Source organism: Canis aureus, chromosome 10 (genome assembly GCF_053574225.1).
Source record: "Canis aureus isolate CA01 chromosome 10, VMU_Caureus_v.1.0, whole genome shotgun sequence".
NCBI lineage: Eukaryota > Metazoa > Chordata > Mammalia > Carnivora > Canidae > Canis > Canis aureus.
Window position 1 is genome coordinate 41,139,357 of NC_135620.1, and position 18,722 is coordinate 41,158,078.

At 40.3% G+C, this 18,722-nt stretch overlaps 1 long non-coding RNA gene and 1 other non-coding gene across 3 annotated transcripts in view; both read left to right on the forward strand.

Moving 5' to 3' along the window:
* The window catches only part of LOC144322266 (uncharacterized), a 210,493-nt gene that overhangs the window by 12,960 nt on the left and 178,811 nt on the right, over positions 1-18,722 (forward strand). The window contains exons 3-4 of one of the 2 annotated variants that reach the window (XR_013387860.1): positions 2,234-2,321; positions 3,981-4,161. This is a non-coding gene — a long non-coding RNA (uncharacterized LOC144322266). The remainder of the gene's footprint in view (positions 1-2,233; positions 2,322-3,980; positions 4,162-18,722) is intronic. The other variant, XR_013387859.1, reaches the window with a different exon arrangement.
* LOC144322885 (U6 spliceosomal RNA) lies at positions 4,368-4,474 on the forward strand. Its single transcript, XR_013388483.1, has one exon. It is a non-coding gene; the product is annotated as a U6 spliceosomal RNA (small nuclear RNA).

An 18,722-nucleotide genomic window follows, 5' to 3' on the forward strand; every position in this document is an offset into this window, starting at 1 on the left:
AAATTAAAAAAAAAAATAAGTCAGTAAATCCAGTCAAGGGTATGGATACCAGGAGGAGAGACTCATGGGGGGCCATCTTAGAGGCTGCCTAACATATCTAGTTGCCAGTGACCCATTTCTCACCAATGCCAACAGGCAATTTCTGTCCTCTGCTCACTTAACTTCTCAGTGGCATTTGATACAGCTGATTACCTCTTCCATAAGACATTGAGTCTCTAGGTTTCTGAAACAGCCTATTGGTTGGATTTTCCTTATCAATTTCTTCTCTACTGAACTCTAAATATTAGAATGCTTTGAAGACTATGCTCTTGGCCTTGTTATCTTGAGATATACATTCTTAGGTGATCTCATTCTACCCCATAGCTTTTAATACCATCTAGGTGCTGATAAGACTCAAATCTGCGGTGCTCCAGTGCCTTCCTGAATAGCTCTAGAATCATATATCAAACTGCTTACTCTACATTTATTTCCACTTAGATACCTGATAAGCATCTCAAACTTCACATATCTGAAGAACTATTGATTTCTCCCAACTCTACCCTCCTCCCCCATCTTCTTCTACCCCAATATCCCCCACTGCTCAAGTAAACACCATGGATTTCAGCTGATGCTTGACCTTGATGATAGTTGATGCAACGGTCAGAGAACAGGGGTACTGATTCTGTTCAAGTTTTAGAGATTTGTGGAGCATGAGCTTTGGAAAGACACAGAACATTACTATAATCATAGTAAACATATAAATACTGCTGTTTATAATACTACTACTTGGATACTTGGCATTATTTTAGATGGATTAAATGTATTTACTCATAATTCAGTCCTTCCAACAATTATAAAAATAGGTATTATTATTATTCTCCTTTTGTAGATGAGGAAACTGAGACTCATAGTTTTCAGATTGTATTTAATTAAGGTCTCACTTTTGGTAGGAGTTAGGATTAAGTTCAACTGCAAGTGACAGTAGTGGCTAAAACATGTGGTAAACTTTATTTTCCTCCCACAGGCCACATGAGGCTGGTATGGTGGCTTCATATTCATCAGACTCTGTGGCTCATGTTGCTCTCTATCCTCCGCATAAGGTTTCCATCTGATAATCTAAGGTAGTTGCCCTAGCATGTGTTTTCATGGTCACCTATCTGCCAACAGAAAAAAAAAAAAAAATAGGAAGAGGGGAGAGAAATCCCTTCTCTTAAGGATACTTCTTGGAAATTATTCCATTGTCTTAGTCCATCAGGCTTCTATAGCAACTTAACCATAAACAAGGTGGTTTATAAACAACAGAAGTTTATTTCTCATGGTTCAGGGGACTGGGAAGACTATGATCAAGGTGCCAGCAAATTTGTGTCTGATGAGAGCTCTCTCCCTGGTTCATAAACAGCTGTGCCTTCCTGGTTCATTGATAGCTGTGTCCTTACATGGCAGAAGAGGTAAGAGAGCTCTCTGGGGTCTCTTTTATAGGGGCACCAATCCCATTCAGGAGGGTGCCTTGGTGAACTCCCAAAGGCCCCACCTCCTAATACACTTGTGGGTTGGGATTTTAACGTATGAATTTCAAGAGGACACAGTCTATAGCACTACTTCTACTTGCAATCATTGGCTAGAACTTAATCTTCAAAGCCTTGCACAGCTGCAAAGGAGATTGGAAATGTAGTCTGCCACAAGAAGGATGCAAACCCAGGGTCTGTGTGGCTCCTGAGGTCATATTCTGTCATCCCACACTGCCTCTGAGTACCTTAGCAGCTGAAGTTTCCAGAGACAGCTTTACCATATAACCTGTGGCTTGCAACCTATGTGCCTCTTTAACTCAGCCTCTGTCACTTACGCTACTGGTGAGGGCTTATTTTCTCAGCTTCTTGTTTCCTCAGCATTTTGAGTGCCTTTTCATTTAAGTAAGCTAGCTCTGTGCTCAGCATGGGGCTTGAACTCACGGCCCTGAGATCAAGAGTTGCATGCTCTACTGACTGAGCCAGCCAGCCACCCCTTGAATACTTTTATATACTCATTCCATATGTTATAATTACTTGTTTTCAGTTTTCATGAATCAAATATTGGCTAATTGGTAATGTTTATTACACGAATAACTGACTTAATGGACAACACAATTTTGTTTATGTATCTCCAGCACATTGGCCTTTTACAGATATTTAACAGATACATGTTTATGGAATGGATGGATGGATGGATGGATGGAAAATCAACAGCTTTTCTAACTCAACATTTTTTCTTATTTTAGATAAGCACAGTCTACATTCCCAGTTTTGCCTTTCCCTTCAGTGCTGGGAGAAGAGAGAAGAGAAAAGAAAACAGGAAAAGGAGACAAGGTATTTTTATATCAGTTCTCTCATCCCCGAGTTCCTTCTCTCACTTTAGTGTGGATGCCACAATTATGAATTTTTCTATTCAAGTAGGCCTTGATAACACCTCCTGGGAAATGTCTTGAGGGTGCCACATTCAAGACCAAATGGCCAATGTAATAGTGTTTCAGAATTTAGGAATTGGGGAAGTTACAGCTAATTTTGTTCAGTGAAAGCATACATACTTCTCTTTGTGACATCTTCAGTGAAAACCTACATAAAATGTTATATTTCAAAGCCCTAAAGATGAAATAAATTTTTTAAAATCCCCTATGAGGTAGTACTGGTAAATTCACAGCTATTTTAACCCCGTGAAGTACACATCATCACATTCCTCATGAAAAACTCCAGCAAGAGCCCCTGGCATGGTTTGAATATAAACATGTAGCAACTAAATGACTTTATCAAGCTACAATCCCCTGTGCTCAGCATTTAGAGGAAATCAGCAGCTTAACCAGGTTTTTTTTTTTTTTTTTTTTTTTTTTTTTTTTTTTGCTGAGCAACGGGGGGCCAAAAATAAAACACTATTACATCAAACTGCAGACAAACAAAAATCTGACTAAGTTCGCTATCTTCTCAGGGCATTTCTGTACCTAATGAGCACAGCTGAGCCCAAAGGCATCAAGAGGTTTCTCACCATTAGGCAATGGGGTGGAAGATTATCTAATATTCCTGGGTGGGCATCCTCAGTTCTTTTGGGTAAAATAGGGGGAAGATCAAAAGAGGATGCAAACATTTTTTAATCAATGAAAGAGAGAATGGATACATTCCTCTGACCTTTTCAATTGCAGAGAAGATATATTATCTGCATTAATTAGCATGTTGAAAAATTCCTTCTGGATTGCTGAGTGCCTTCCTATGAGTAGTGGGAAATATGTTTGTAATACGGCATACAGCAATCTGTCATAAAGAGCTAATTTTTTTGGACATCCTCTCTGAGTATGCATGAAATGTGAAGCAGCTTAGCGAGTTATGTTGCATTAGTCTTTCTAATTGGTGAAAAAGGTTAACATGTGTCTAACAACATTAGTGCACAGCGCTTGGGTTTTGAAATGCCAGTTTGCTTAAGATACTGAGTGTTGTTGAACAGAAATTCTTCGGGAGGTAATATAAATCATCATCTCTAGTATAGTTCTTACTTGTTGAACACTAAACAAATGATTTCATTTAATTCTTGGAGGGAAATACAACTAGTATCATCATCATTGAACAGATAGCAAAAATGGAGGATTGAAAAGATTAAGTAATTTGCCCCTAAAACACAAAGAAGGTAAAGTCAGGATTTAAACCCAGGTCAGTCTGACTCCCAGAGCCAATACCCTTTACCACACTTCAGTATTCCCTCAGGTTTTGTCCTTACTGGGCACCATTGTGAGGGTTACTTAGCTTTACTCTGCCTCCATTTCCTTGTCTGCGAATTAGAGAATAGTTTTGTGTTATTGGGATTGTGAGGATTGAATTATGTACTGGCTATAAAACATTCAGTAAAATGCCTTATTACACATACCATGCTATTATTATTCTTTTAAATTATCACATTCAAGGGTTGGGAAGAATCTAATTATCACCTGCTTTTCTCATTTGGTGAGGAGGAGGAATAACTGAGTAAATGTTATTTATTGCCAGCAGAGCTCACATTCATGGTCCTAGAATGCTGGAACTTGGAAGACTCCACATTAAGCCTTCTTTGCAGTAACTGGCGAGGAAACACTGAGACCCAAAGAGCCAAGTCATCCTTGGGGTCATAGACTGGGAGAACTATGCCCTTGGTGAAACTATTTTCAAAACTACGAATGAGCCTCTCCATGTGAGTACAATGAACTCTTAGCTTGTATTTTATTGTCTCAATGTGCCATCAACAATTAGTTATCAATCAAGTATATGCTATGTCTAACATTTTTTCCTGTTTATAAATGTGAAAAATGAAATTTTTACTTTCTGAAAACTTAAAACTCCATAGCCTATGAAAGCTTACACTTTTTTTCTGAAGTATATTAAAAGAAGCATAGTACAGTGCTCACTTCGGCAGCACATAGACTAAAATTGGAACAATATAGAGAAGATTAGCATGGCCCCTGTACAAGGATGACACACAGATTTGTGAAGCATTCTATATTTAAAAACTAAATAAAAAATAAAAGAAGCATAGTACAGAATACTTTTAAAAACCAATTTGAGAGAACAAATCCAGAGCAATCACAATTTTGTTTTGATATATATATTATTTAAAGCTGTGTTTTATAAAGGTATTCATTTTTATCCTGCAAGTCCTATAAATAGCTGTTAAAAACAAGAATTCTTGGGGCACCTGGGTGGCTCAGTCAGTTAAGTGTCTGACTCTTGGCTTTAGCTCAGGTCATGATCTCAGGGTCACGGGATCAAGTGCTCCATGTCATGGATTCTGCTTGAGATTCTCTCCCTCTCCCTCTGCCTCCCCCCTATTCATGTGTGGGCTCTTTCTCTTTCTCTCAAATAAATAAATAAATCTTTGAACAAAAACAAGAATTCTCAGTTAAAATGAGTAACAAATACACATCCTCATTATATTTGATTTCTAAGCATTGGTCACAAATGGAAAGGGCCTGAGATTTGAGTCTATTATGTTCTCAACACTTTAAAACATTCTCATTTAATCGTCACCAAGCCTATGAGGCAAATATTGTGCCCATTTTAAAATGAGACAATGGAGGCTCAGAGATGTTCAGTAGTTAACTTACTGAACATCACAGAACTTCAAGTGGTAAAGCTGAGATTTTAACCTGATCATTTATGATTCCTGAAGCTCAAGGTTTTCCCATTATTCTAGTTTGCTTTGAACAAAATGTATTCGAGATTTATTTTTACCATATACGTTATTTCCCATCCCCCTTTTCATTTTACCGATTGTATCAGTTGCAGGCCAGGCAGGGAAAGAGGAACTGTGTATTTTAGAAATCATGACTTCAGTTGAGGAGTTAGAGCTTACGTGACTATAGGGAGTTGCAACAGGAAAGCCTGGGCAGGGGGTGGTCCCAGGGTCAGAGAACAATATCTAGGCACTTTCTCTGAAGCACTGCTATACACAGTAAGTCAGAGCTTGTGGGAGAATCTCCAATACTTTGTATTTCTGGCTGCCAGCATGAGATTGCAAAGAAGAACCTTGTAGGAGGGTCTGTGGAAGCTTCCACCCCCACATCTGCAGCCAGGTATGTGGTGTTCATTTTACCTACAACTTGGGGTGTGTATAATGCATGCTTATGGGATAAGGCACAGAGTCAATGGTTGACAAACAATCTCTGGTGTTGGTCTTGTCAGCCTCATCCCAAGCCTTCCCCCCCTTTTCTTCAGCATTTCAAATTGTATTTGTCTGGTAGTATGTGTGTGAGAATCCAGTTGGATAAAGAATAGGACAGTGCCGAGGACTGTGCCAGGCACAAAATAGATGGTCAGTGATCACTCTTCTTCTGGGCCATCAAAGCAGAACCAACTTGAGCTTGAATTGAAGCAGAGGATGAATTTATCCCAGGTTGGCTTTAGGAAGCTCAGAGAATGTTGAGGAGGGCTAGATCAGCTGGAAGGCACATGGACAGGAACAGTACCAACCACCCATGAGTCTGTCCCAGAAGCGGCCCTGTCGCAGCATTATCTAGGCACACATATCAGAACCGGCAAAGTTGATGCTGGCCCTGGATTCCAGAGTTACCCCCACCGTTGTACCCAGGAACAGAGGCCTCTGTTATGAGCCACCACAGGAAATGTGTTTCATGCTCCTGTATTCTCACCCTGTTCTCTTCTAAATCAAATCTCACATGGGCATGTCTGACCAGCAGGGCCTAGACCACACACCATGCCCTTACTGCAAGGGAGGCTGGAAAAGCAAGGGAGAGAAAGGGGTAATTTGTCTAAGACTGATTCTCTCTGCAGGTTTCCTTCTAGGACACGAGTTCCTCCCCTGGAAGCTTGCTGGAAACTGGCTATAGGCCAGTGGCTTAAAGCAGTCAGTTCTGGCTACCTATGAGGCTCAGATCCTACACTGATTCTACCAGAGGAAGGGCTGGTCCTTCTGGAGTCTTAAATGCTGCTTGGTTGCTGGGGTTCAAGCAATAGTTTATCATTCATACAACTACAACTGTGAGCATTGGTCCCCAGCTTTCACCGTATATCAGAGAAAGGCCTGATGTTCCCCAAAGCCATGACAGATGAGGGTAGGGATGGAGCCTGCTTTCTGCCATGCCCTATGACTATGGTCCCAGATGCCTAGTTACCCAATGAGACGGGCCAGTGCTTCTCTAATCACGTAGCTCATAAGCCCCATAGCCCAAGATTAAGGTCACTCTCTGAGATTTTGCTGTATGGCCTTGTTAAATCTCTGTGCAATGCTTTAGAACTGCTAAAAAAACAAACTGAGGAATATTAAACATGTTTGAGAGGTTATTTGAGCAAAAATCGATTTGACTTGGGTAGTGCCAGATTGTAAGTGGTTAGGAGCACTCTGTCCACAGGAGCCAGAGGGAAAACTTAATGGAGAAAGTGTGGAAATTATTTAGTTGGCTACAGCTTAAAGCCTACTTGACTGTTTGTGATTGGCTGTCTTTAGTATTTTGATTTCATAACTTTGAGGCATTTGTAAAAGTAAGGTTTAGATTTGGATTTGCTTATATTGGCTGCTGGGCATTAGAGTCACTCCACTCTAACAGCCCCTTTGTTTAATGCATTTAACAGAATGCAGTGGCTAAAGGGACCGGTGTGTCTGCTGCTGTTTCTATTTTTGTGAGGTTCTTTCACTTTTTCGGTCAGTTAGTCCCCATGTGCGTATTGAGTGGAATTGTCCCATTTTGCACAACTGCAAATGTCTGGTTTCCACCTTTGGGTGGGTGGGACTTTCAATGTGTAAAATCACCCAAATACAGGAAAGGTGTTCAGAGATGTTGGGTGGCCACAAAGCTTGAGGTACCTATTACCCGAATAAATGCCAATTCCTAATTAATTCTCCTTCCCTCTTCCTTACTGGTGTATTCCTGGTGGTGAACCATTACTGTAAGAGACTAGATTTTGACATGAGGCATACCCAGTGCAGGCTCTGGTCGCAGTTCTGCTACTGCTAAAACCAACAAGGCCTTGGGCAGTTACCAGGATCTCAGGACTCTCTGTTCCCTATTTGTGAAATAAAGCACATCAGGAAGGCATCTCTTAAAGGGTAGTTGTTACAATTAAATCAAAGTATGCAAAATCTTACCAATATGTCAAGCACACAATAAACATATGAAAAATGCCAGCAATTCTTAAGAGAAGACTTCAAGGAAAGTTCTTTTCTGCTCTTGACTCTTAAGGGCTCAACCTCATGATAGTTCATTCTGTTCTTGGGCCAACACTACCCCAAAACTAAGTTCCAGTGGCGATTCTGGGAAAGCTCTTCACCAAAGGGAGGACAGGGAGGAGAGAAGAGACTGGAAAAATATATAAGGCTCATGGCAGTTCACTCCTATTTATCGTAGGTAGACAATAAGCTACCTCAATTTGAAAATCCAAAAGTGCAAGGCAGTGTGGTCCTGGGCAAAAATGGGCTTGAGGCGGGTGGTCTCAATCCACTGTTGAATTCTAGCATTACTTTTTACTACCTATGGGACCTTGGGTACTGGCACTTAAGATCTACTCATTTATTTTTTCAGCCACTCAGTTGACAAATACTTATTGATCATCTACTGTGTGCCAGACTATGACTGGTGTGAACAATACAAAAAATTCTGTAAGGGAGACAGATGTGATGGCAAATACTCTTGAGTCACTGTGAATGGTGTGACAATAGAGGTTCTTACAAGCTAGAGCAACGGCATGTAACAGAGGACTCTTGTCTTCCTGAGTGCAGCAATAGCTCAGAGAAGGCTGTACAGAGTAGGCAACATTACAGCTGGATTTTAAAAACTGAGTAGACATCTTCAAGGCAGACAGTGGGGAAAGGACATTTCCAGACAAGGAGAAAAGACTTTCCCCTTACAACAGATTAATCCTGACCTTAGAGAAATCAGAGGGCCTAGATAATCAATAATCAGATATTTTTTAGTGGATAAAGCCTTTAACAATGAAAAACTCCTTATCAGCAACAGCAGTGACAGCAACAAAAACAGCTCTGGTGGTCCTCTGGTTAAGTGTCAGTTCATAGGATCTGGCCTGGGCGGAACAGGTGCTCTGTCTATTAAATAAAGGCTCACTCTGGAAAAGGATATTTATTGGGTCACTTGCCTTGGTCCCTGGATCTGTCAACCTCCTGTTGTAAATATCATAATATCAATCAACTTTGTACTGGTGAGCAGGGTCTCTAGAAAAGGCTAGAATTCTAAAATAGGACAAGAGTGTAATGTAAGGTAATCACTACATTACAATTAAGTCAGAAGGGAAGGAGGAACAGAAATGGGCTTTGTGAATTAGCATTTATGAGATGTATGAGTATGGTTATAGGTATAACATATCCGATACAGAAAACCAATATAGCTTTATTTCCACCCTACGTCATAGTCTCTTACAGTCTTTTGCCTCCATGGCTAAACCTTAAGGCTCACTAGTTTAGGAGGAGAGAGAACAAATCCTACCTAGGAAAAAGAGTCATTGAGTCTCAAAGTTTATAGCAAGCCTTGTAAATAAGACATTTTCTTAATAAAAGAATCTCTTTCATAGATACAGAGAATGGAACAGTGGTCTTAGAGGGGAGGGCAGTTGGGGGTTAGGCAAAATGGGTGAAGAGGTCAAGAGGTACAAACTTTCAATTATAAAATAAATAAGTCATGGGGATGTAATATAAAGCATGGTGACTGTACTCAATAATATTGTAGCATGTTCTTAAAAGTCGCCAAGAGAATGAAATCTAAAATTTCTCATAACAAGAAAATTTTTTTTTCTGTAACTTTCTGTGGTAATGGTTGGTAACTAACATTACTATGGTGACCATTTCTCAGTGTATACAAATACTGAATTATGTTATACAGCTGAAACTAATAAAATGTTACATGTCAATTATACCTCAATTAAAAAATGGAATATTATACATAAAGTTTCAGACACCTGGTTTACTTATGATATGCTTATTTACACAGAAAAATATAAGTATTTATTAAATAAACTTAGATGTTTGTTCTTTTTTGCAAAATAAATAATAAATACAAACAGAGCAGTTTGTAAATTTCTTTAACTCCCATTTGACAGCTTGAGTGTCAAGCCTCCTGAGACTTGACTATGCTTAGAGAGTATCTTAGTCAGTTTGGGCTATTATCACAGAATACCATAGAATACCATAGACTGAGTGACTTCAGCAAAAAACATTCATTTCTCAGTTCTAGAGGCTGAAGGTCCTGGATCAGGATGCCTTCATTGTCAGCTTCTTGGTAAAGGCCCTCCTTCTGGTTCACAGCCCACTTCCTTCTTACTGTATCCTCACATGGGGGAAAGAGAGAGAGAAAGTGAGCTCTGGTACCTTCATGTCTGTTTAAGGCACTAATGACATCTGACCTCATCTAAACCTAGTTACCTCCCAAAGGCCCCAGTGCATACCATCCCATTGGAGATTAGGGGTTCAACATATGAATCTAGGGCTTCACCACAACAGGGAGGTATTACTCAGGATATGATGGAGAGGAAACAAAATGCCCAGCCCTTCTTGCTCAGGTGTGGTGCAATGGGAGGGAGGCAGAGATCTAGCCAGGCAGAGGCATGTTATGATTCTGTTTTCCCTTCTTGAAGCTGCACTCTGATATGAGACCTCAGAAATATTCAGCCAAATAGGAGAATATTATGGGAGTTAGAGGTGGACTATGATGTGGGTCAGAATATGCTACCTCAAAATATCGTGCCTTGGCATATTGAACATTTTAGGCTGAAGTGACCTGAGAAATGGCAGAAGCAAGGACTCTCAGAGCTCCCACATCTCTGCCCAAGCAAGTCAGTAAACCCTCATGTGAGAGGTGCCCTCCTTGTGCCAGGAGGAAAGGAACAAGCTTGTCTCTGAAGATAAAGGGTAATGAGAAGAATCTGGATGAACAGACCTTGCTAAGTTTCCCCCCAGTTTACTGCCTTTAACTCATACCTGTCCATCCTATCACATCTTCTCATGACTTTCTGCTCTTCAGCAAACCTCATATAAAAATCCTCAGGTTTCACCATTCACTTGGGTCTTCATTTCCTTACAAAGGTTCCAGTGTTAAATAAATTTATATTAAATAAATTTCAGTGCTTTTCTTTTGTTAATCTCTCTTTTGTCAACCAATTTACATGGTTGTAAGGGAGAGGGAGAACCCAGCAGGGTAGTAGGAAAAGGAATGTTTCCTCTCCTACAATGGCCTCTGACCTGGTGCTAGAGGAAAGCTGTAAGCCTAAAGAACTGTCACATGGGACCTCTTCCAGTATGACACAGGAGATGGTGCAATGTGGTAGAAGGTGATAAATGAGTGTGAAGTTGTACCCTGTGAGGTGCTCCGATGCCTTGTATGGCATTCGGGGAGCCCACACGTTCCCTCACATCCTAGTGAGTAGATGCCCATGCTCTGAGAGAGCACCTGAGCTGTACAGAGCCAAAGAAGCCTCTATGCAAAGACTTTGTAACTGAAGGAAGATGGCTGAGACTTCCTTTGTGAGAGGCAGCATGTCATCTCAAAATGTCTACTGGGTCATACCTCAGTGGTCACTGGCCTGGAGGCTAAGCAGAACAGACATGTTACATCAGAGGCCTGCAAGGATCTAGGAACTGAGCTTTTGAAGTGTATCCAAAGACCAGCACAGCATCAGTATCACCTGGGATCTTGTTAGATATGTGGAATCTTGGGTTATCACCCCAGATTCTGTGAACCAGAATCTGTATCATAACAAGGTATATAGAATTTTCATTTCACATTTAAGTTCCAGGAGCCTTGATCAGATATTGTGTGAATCCAAGGGCCCTGCCTCTCCTTTACAACCCACCATGAGATATATACTACCATCACCCTCTACAGCCATGTGTTGTCTTAGGGAAGAGCAAAAGAAGGGGGAGAAAATGTGAAAGACTCCGTGTTATCCAAAGCAGACTCAACTATCTGAAGAGACTCTCTTAAGTTCTTGAATTCAACCAAGTTTCCTGGATTGGACCAAAACTGGCCCCCTAAGATTAAACCAGAGGCGGAAAAATAATGGAACTACATTTTCTTTGATCAGCACCTTTTGAGGGTCATGGTCATTCATTTTTCTTTTATTAGTCATGATTCTTTCTCACGCAGACCAGAAGAATAATACACACATTGTGTGGTTTCTCATTTGCTGTTTCATACCGCTCACTTCTTTTTACAGTCTTTTGTGCATTTAACTTTTTGGACTCCCCTCTAAATTGTTGAATCCGTGGGTGTATGACATGAAATATTTTTGTAAATTTGCACAGCAGGAGACCCAGCTTAAAGCCAGGCCTTTTTTTTTCCCTGCCCTGGGATCCAGTCAAGCCTGGACATGTCTGCACAGCTGGTAGGGAAGACCAGCAGGGCTCTATTTACTTGAGGAACTAAAAATCCTCATAATAGAGAATTCATCTTAAAGGAAAAGACTAGAAGGACAAAAGGAGCACTGAGTTTCATAGTATATATAGCAAGTCTTGAATTAGGCTTTTTTTGTAAAACAGTTTCTGAACTTCTTTAACATTTTATTCAATAGATAACTCAAAACTTTATTTGAGGCCTGGAGCTTTAAGACTTGTTTGAAAAGCTTGTTACATATATATCCTACTCATTCCCCTCCAAGCACACACACCCTGGTCTTACAACACATTTGGTGACAACTTTTCTCATTAATTTATATCATTCCGTATCTTTTATTTTTAGCCATATGCATGTATTATTTTTATGTTAAAAGAAACTGTTACACATACATACACACAAGGTGCCAGGCTTGTGGGTCTCAATTATACTTAGGGGGTACAACTCAGGATATGACAGAGAGAGAATGTAAAGCCCAGCCCTTCTGGCTCTCAGTTGGTTCAAGGACAGTAATATAGGATCAGAGGTGAGGAGTATCACTAAGACTGCCTCTAACTAATTCAAGAATATGAAAGCCCATCAGGCATAAGCTCCTTCAACTTCCTAGTATTTTCTCTATAAACACTTATATTTAGTAGCCATCCTCAGCAACTTTTCTCTTGGCTCAGGGCAGGTGATGTTGCACTTTTTGTGAAATTACCTGCACCCTGGACCCTATCCCTTCCCACCTCTTTAGGGGCTTGGCTGTTGTCGGGGAGAAACAACTTTTCCTTCTCCCCTCTTAGGTTCAGTGTCTGGAGGCATGCAAAATAAACTAACAAAAGATAGATTAACAGCAGTAAGGCACAATATTTTCTTAATGTTTACTTGCACAAGAGTTCATGGAAAGGAAGTGAAATTCAAGGAAGCTATTGGACTCAGGGGCTTATATACCATGTTAAGGAAGAAAAGGAGGTTTGAGCATCAAGAGAAGATTGAGTGAAATCTATGGGGGAATTAATGGAAAATAAAGGTTATTTTAGTAAAGTTGGTTTATGGAAACTCATCTTGGTGTTGACTGTCTATCTCTGATGGTAAGAATTGCTCTTCTCTTCCTGGTGGTGGTGGAGGCACTTTCACCTAGGGAAACTTATGCCCTGCTTTTTTAGGCAGATAAAAAGAGGGCAGAGAACTCTTTCTATATCTGTCAATTCTCCAGTTGCCATCAGTCTGCTCTAAATAATCCTTATGCCAACGTGGCCTATTTTGGGATCCTCTTTACTATATCAAGCATACCTTCCTTCTGTTATAACTTCATTTCCTCCCCCAGTTGGTTCCTCTCTGCTTATAAACATGCTCAAATCTTTCTCATCTAAGGATCCATCCTTCCCGTGTCCCTACAACATTCATTGGAAATAACATTTATTCAAGATTTAAAAGCACAGACACTGATCTAGGTGTTGAGGACATTGTGAGTGAATAATACAGATACAGTCCTTGTCCTCCTGAAATGTATAGTCTGTTGTCTATGTCCCCCACTAACTCCATCTAATCGCATTTCATTTCCTTTTCTTTTTTAAAAAGATTTATTCATGTATTTATTAGAGAGAGAGTGTGTGCGTGTGTGAGGGGAGGAGGTGAGGGAGAGGGACATGCTGAATCTGTGCTCAGTATGGAACCTGACATGGGGCTTGATCCCAGGACCCTGAGATCATGACCTGAGCCCAAGAGTCAGATGCTTAACTGAGCCATCAAGGTACTCCAAATCTCATTTCCTTTTCATCCAAACTTTAGAGTAATCTACTTTGCCTGCTCTTTCTCTCTTCTTAAATTAGTGCCATTCTGTCATCCAAACCACAAACCTAGGAACTCACCCCAGTTCACTCCTGCTCCTCATACCTACATATTGCCAAACACAGGAGATGTTACCTTTTTTTTTTTTTAAATGATTCCCTTTATCCATCTCTACCATTAGGTTTCTAGATTGGCCTCGATCGTCTCTTGTTCATCAGTGGTCATCATAACTGGTCCTCCTCCCTCTAGTTTTAGCTCCATTAAATCCCTCCTCCAGATGTCAGCCTTAGACATCACTCCTATACTTTTGAACCCTCAGAGATCCTCCGTTTCCTGCAGGGTAAAGTCCAAGTTCCTGGATGGAGGTCCATCTCCAACCTCACCTCCTGATTTGCTCTCTGTCCTTTCAGGTTTCTACATAGAGCATGTTCGGTATGTGAAACTGCTTAAACTCATAACTGCCAAGAACATCCTCTCTTGGGCTCTTTTGCCCACTGACACCTGGCTATATTTACCAGCAAAGATGCCTAACTTCATTATTCGAGGCTTAGCCTTTTGGCTTTTAGTCACCTACTCTAAAAAAGCCTTTCCAGGTTGGTCCTCTTCCTGGAGGGAGGGATGGCTGTCCTTCCTCTGTGCTTCCATACTAGCTATATGTATCTATCCATCACTATGCTTCCATAGTGGCTATTTGTATCTATCCATCACTATGCTCTTACTTTACAACTATTCATTCTGTCTTTCTCACCCAGCTTTGAGCTTCTTTAGAAAAGTGTTTGGAGCATGGTAGAAACTCAGTAAATATTTGTGCAGTGAAGCATGATCTGAGCTCTTCTATCACTGGATGAGATTCCCAGTACTAAAGATGTGGAGCGCAGTCCTAACTGGTCTTACTGCGTAGTGTCATTGGATAACCAGCATCTCCACCAAGAGATGAGATGTTAATGACTCTACCTTGGCCTTCACTCACTGCTTCATTAAACCTGTTCTGTGGTGAGAAATGTGCTTCACCCATGGCTGTAAGAAGAACACCTATGATGCACATTCATTATCACTTGTTTTTAACTCCTGCCTGGATCTTATCCCAGCACACTAGTTTCTCTTTCCATTGACAATAAAATCAGACATTTAAGGGTGATCTTGGGGGTTAGGCAAATGGGTATGGCTGAATTTGAGAAAGAAACCTGGTGTGTAACATGCCATTGAGACTTTCAGTGTCTGACACCTAAGGTTTTATTTATCTACTTACCCAATTAATTTTATATAAATGTGTATTTACATTTTAAGCATCTTTTGAAAGCTACCACATAACTTCCCAGAATAAGGATTGATCACAGAATGAGGATGCTTACTTCGGGGATGTCATGATGGTGTTCAAATCCCCAGTGCAAGGACTGAGGTCAGCAATTAGAGGTTGGGTAAACTCTCTGTTGAAATCCATGTCTTCCTTCCATGTGCACAGATGTAAACATTCTAGTTGGAAAAGACCTTAGGGATCATTCTGGTGACTTCTCACTTTACCGACTCAGAAACTGAGCCTGTTAGCAGTTTAAGCCCATGTTCTCAGATGTTAGTCCATGGACAATACTGGGAAGTAGTATGTCCTGGAAAAAGGGTTACAAATATGAGTTTTCTATTCCCATCCCATCAGCAGGAATTTGACTGAGGTGGGGTTGGAAATCAGTGGTTTCAGTAAGTTGCCAAGTTATCCTCTTCTTTTCCACTGAATTCAGGTAGGACCCTCACTCTGCCACACCAGTTTCTTGCCATTATTTCCACCTTCATGCTATTCACAAATTAGATAAAGGAATGATTCTTATTTATATCCACACAGCTTATAAGAAGTTCACAAAAACAAGACTACATTAGAGTCTTTCGGCTTACATTAGAGTCGCCTGTGCTGGATATCCTCCCATTATATCCCTTCGGGGTTCTTCATTGCCTGATTGGTAATTCTCCCATCTGAATTTTATCCCATCTTTGTTTCTCTGTCTTGTCCAAAATGATGTCATGAAAGATATCAAAAGCCTGGCTGACACCCAGAATGATGTATCTATCTCAACTTGCAGGCTTGTGAAACTATCAGAAAATGCTTTTTAAAAATGAAGATGAAACTGTTTTTTATTTCTTAGTATTCTCTCCTTCCTCAAAGTCTCTATGTGTCTCTCCTGGGTTTTTTAAATCTTTCTCTGACAATGACTCCTCTCATTCATTGACTCTTTCCCTTTATTTCTTATAGCCCAGTATTTTATCACTTCTACATACTCATTTTTCTACATACAGAGATTGTTTCATCTAGACCGATGACTTCAAGCATTATCTGTTTGCTAATAATGCCAAAATCTCCAGCCACCCTGTCTAAAATGTAGGTCCCATATTTTCAGCTACACCTGGTGTTTGGCTGCAGCCCTATATTAGAAGTACAGTCACTTTCTGTCTGCCAACACCCCCTTCTTAGAGAATGTGCCTTCCCACAGCCCATAAAGGGTAGCCATGCAGATCACTATGTGACCTCTTCCCTCAGGCCATAGTTGATTTGACCAGAGTGACTATCTGCTCTAAGCCAGGCCAGTCAGATTCCTTTGCCTGGAAATCCCCTGCCAGAGAGCCCTACAACTGTAAGGTGATACAGGGCTTGAGACCTTCTCCAATTGATAAATAAGCAGAGGAAGCCAGTTGAGAGAAAGGATCTGGAGAATGGGGCAAATGTGCAAAGTGGAGCCAAGCAAATTGCAATGGGATTTCAGAGAGATCGAGATGGAGCAGGTGATTTCCTAAGAATTCTCTAGTGCTGATGAGCCCCTGCTGTGTTGCCTTCATTGTAGCTCATGAAATTCAATCATTTTTCAAATATCGTTCGACAACCTACTTACATCAGGAACTTCGCTAAGGGCAAGAAATATTTTGCTGGACAAGAAAAATGTAGTCTCTGACCTCACAAATCTTACATTTGAATCTTTTTTCACAGTAAATTCCTTTTTGCCTGCTCATGCTTGAGTGAGTTTGTTTCTTCCAACCCGGTGATCCACGATCAGTATTTAACTTAATTCTTAATATATCTCACATCAAACATGTGATCCTCACCATGCCAGCTCAGCAAGAAAGCCCAATCTTGATCAGTGGTATGGTAGTAGACCCTTGTTTTTAAAAGCAAAAACCTTATATTTGTATTTATTCCTCTTCTCCTTAATACATATTTAACCGATTGCCAAATACTTTGGATTCTACCTCAAAATGTCCTTTCCTTCAGATCTTCCTGTTTATCCTTACTTTTTTCCTACCTTAGATCAGATCCCTGACACCTCTCACCTACAGAGTTTCAATCACCTTTTGTCAGGTCCTCTTGTTGACAGCCTATCCCTACATTGGCTCATCCTCCATGATGTCACAACACTCCTTCCTAAGATTCATTTGTCATCCTGACACCCACCCCTAAACATATCCATCGCCTCCTCTTCGCTCCAAGGACAAAATACAGACTTCTTTAACAAGAGGCCCTACATGACTTGCTCCCAAATTCTTCTCCATTATTCTTTCCCACAACTTCTACTCCAGTGATTTCCAACCACATTAAACACCTAGCATTCCCTGAGTTTGTGTTTTTCCAATACACATTTCTTTTTGTCTCAAAAGGCTTTTCTTGGATCTTTCTGGTAAACTCAACCAGACAAGCTCAAATATCATTTCTACTGATGTAGGCAGAAGATCTGTTCTCCTAAGGCATTCTGTTGACTCTTCTGAGTCTGCAATTTAGAAAAGAGTGAGAAGAGATCAAAGTAGTAATAGTCCCTTACAACTATGCCTTATAGTCACAAAGACTATTCCATTTGAACCATAAAACAGCTTATTTCATAATGAGAAAATGGGCTTAAAGCAACAAGTGGCCAATGTCACGTGGTCAGTCAGAGCTAGGAACCGGATTGTGGAGATAGGCCTTTGCAAAATCCTGTTACATAAAAGATCTGACTCCAGGTGCCTCAAGAGTTCTACACACATTTGATTTTAATTTCATCTAAAACATATTTTTTAAAGATTTTATTTATTTATTCCTGACAGACATACAGAGAGAGAGAGAGAGAGAGAGAGAGGCAGAGACACAAGCAGAGGGAGAAGCAGGCTCCATGCAGGGAGCCTACGTAGGACTCCATCCTGAGTCTCCAGGATCAGGCCCTGGGCCAAAGGTGGCGCTAAACTGCTAAACCACCCGGGCTGCCCTCATCTAAAACATATTTTAATTAAAAAATTGATTTAGATAAAATTCACATAACATACAATTTTATTTAAAGTGCAAAATCCATTGGTTTTTAATATATGTGCCATGTTGCACAGCCATTACCCCTACTGATTCCAGAATATTTCCATCATTCCTCCCAAAAACACTATTCCTCCTAATTCTACTCTCCTCCTACTACCTGGCAACCACAAACCCATTTTTTTTTGTCTCTATAGATTTGCCTATTCTGGATATTTCATATGAATGGTAGCATATGATATGTGTCCTTTTGTGTCTGACTTCTTTCACTTAGCATAATATTTTCAAGGCTCATCCATGTTGTAGTATGCGTCAGTACTTCATTCCTTTTTATGGCTAATTAATATTCCATTTTATGGCTATATCACATTTAAACAGTCTGTTCACTTGATGCACATTTGGGTTATTTTCATTTTTTTTGGTGACTGTGAATGATGCTGTTATTCATGTAGAAGTTTTTGTGTAGACATGGATTTACACTTCTCTTAGGTATATTTTTAGGAGTGAAATTGCTGGATCATGCAGTAAATATTTAACCTTTGAGGGACTGTTAAGCTTTTTCCATACAGTGGAACCATTTTATACTCCCACCAGCAATGTCTGAGGATTCCAATTTCTCTACATCCTCATCAGCACTTGTTCTTTTCCTTTGCATTTTTTTTAATGTAGCCATTCCAGTGGGTGTGAAATAGTATCTCATTATGGTTTTTAATTTTTTGCCTTTTCCTACTTCCTAACAAGCATCTTCTCCTGGCTTATTGGCCATTTAAAGATCTTCTTTGGAGAATGTGCACTCAGATTCCTTGTCCATTTTTAAATTGGGTTATTTGCCTTATTGTTGAGTTCTGACAGTTTTTTAGATATTTTGGATACTAGACT